The sequence below is a fragment of the Pundamilia nyererei genome, unplaced genomic scaffold, assembly GCF_000239375.1.
Source record: "Pundamilia nyererei isolate P.nyererei 1_Seehausen unplaced genomic scaffold, PunNye1.0 scaffold00017, whole genome shotgun sequence".
NCBI classification, from domain to species: Eukaryota; Metazoa; Chordata; class Actinopteri; order Cichliformes; family Cichlidae; genus Pundamilia; species Pundamilia nyererei.
The window spans coordinates 2,022,803-2,024,680 of record NW_005187418.1 but is presented as its reverse complement, the minus strand read 5'-3'; the positions used below and the strand labels follow the sequence as shown (position 1 = coordinate 2,024,680).

Below are 1,878 nucleotides of genomic sequence, written 5' to 3'. Positions count from 1 at the left end.
TTTTTTTTTTTTTTTTTTTTAGTGGCGGAAACGGGCTTCCATATTTATTCCCTAAACAATTTCTGTACATTTTTCATACAGCTGATTAGTCCTCAAACTGTTTCCCCACAATGCTTGCTGTAGTATGCTGCTCCTGTAAAGCACTTTTGTAATGTGGCTTTGACAAGGACTATATATATTTTGACCAAGTACACGCCAAACTCTTTATTGTAACTTTTAGTCAGTTCCTGTTCTCTTTGAAGCTATTTTTGTTTATTTTGCACTTCCTTTTAGGCTGTCTAATCTTGTTGTGGTTTCTTTTTTAGTTATAATTTAATTTTAGTCGTTTGTGTTAATTTTGCATCTTCTTTAGCTTCTTTTTGCAGATACAGATATTTTTGTTTTGCTTCATTACATCAAATGTAACTATTTTGATTCCTTCAATTACCATTTAAATGCTGCACTGCCACTGGCAAATGTCACCTAGATTATACTTGTAGCAAAGAAGCGTGGATCGGGCACAGTAACGTTTAGAAAGTGTTTTTTGAAGGTTAGCATGAAACAAAGGTCGCAAATTATTATTATTATTTTTTTCAAAAGTAAAAAGTATTCAAAAGAAAATGCATTGGTGGACATTTTCTTTAAGGTACAGTATTGTATGTTATCAAGTTTATTCTCTAATTTAAGCTACCCACGGTGTTGAGGTGCTAACTTGAAATGTGAAGATAAGCTCACGCAGAAAGGAGGCACAGACTTACAGAGCTTCTCTTTTCGGAGCCATCCTCAAGCTATTTTTAAGCAAAAACGTCTCTAAATTTAAATTTCAGTGATAGGTTGCGAGTGTTTCTCCCAGTGCAGTAAAAAACAAAAACAAAAGAAGTTTATCTGTGCTTTTAAAATCAAGCAAACGTCTAGCAAAGAAAACTGACCGCACAGCTTGACGCTAGACGTGTTGTTTCTATGGCAACAGAACGCCGACCTCTCCCCAGCTCGGTCAGCTTTAAAAAGCTTTAAAAAGGAAACAAAATGTGAATTTACCGATGGATGTGGTATCCTCTTGTTATCGGTGAGTAACACTAAGCGAGCAGCCTTCCGTATTGTTAATGTTGCTGGCGTGTCGTGCTCTTGGTCTTGGCTGGGAGGACCGAGGAGCCCTATAACCTACAAATGTAAACATGAATGAAGTCGAGGAGAAGACGAAAACCCTGTTAAGACTTTTAGCCAATCACAAGTCGGGGTGTGAGAGTTCTCGTCTCTGATTGGTTGTTTGTTTCACCGATGAGGAAAACTGCATCAACAGGTGCACCACGTATCCCATGCGTGAAATACTGGGAATCTTTGTTTTGCTCTCTTTTGTTGTTGTTTTTATTGCAGCACTCAGAGAAAAGTTTTCAGTCACAATACATAATAGAAGATTTTCGGTATATTCCTAATCGTTTTAGGTATTCAAAGCAAATTGTTTTTTAAAAAGAGATGTGCAAAAAAGGATTTTGAAGGAGATGTTATTTTGTAAAAGACAGACATTTCAGTGTGGCAAAAGCTAAAAAGAAAACCCACTGAAATCTTAAAAAAAGTATGACAAGAGTTAGTAAAAATGTTGGGAGTCTTGCAGGTTTTAAAGTCATAACTACAGAAAAAGAGCCTGGCTCCCTCTTGTGTTTCCATCTCTAGTTGTAAGCAAAGTGTTAAAATTGGACTACATTTCCCAAGATGCAGCCATCATTAGAATGCCTTCACAGATAATCTGAAACAAGAGGTCCAAGCCTTTGTGCATACTGACTATAAGTTATATGTCTTACTGTTTCGGTAGTTTTGTATTTTGAATTTTATTGCATTCTGCCCGTAGTTTTTATTCATCTTAACTTGCAACCTTATAAAAGAATAACTTATTTATATTTA

At 35.9% G+C, this 1,878-nt stretch overlaps 1 protein-coding gene across 1 annotated transcript in view; it reads left to right on the top strand.

The window, feature by feature from the left end:
• The window catches only part of calcoco2 (calcium binding and coiled-coil domain 2), a 16,041-nt gene that overhangs the window by 1,680 nt on the left and 12,483 nt on the right, over nt 1–1,878 (top strand). The window lies entirely within an intron of this gene.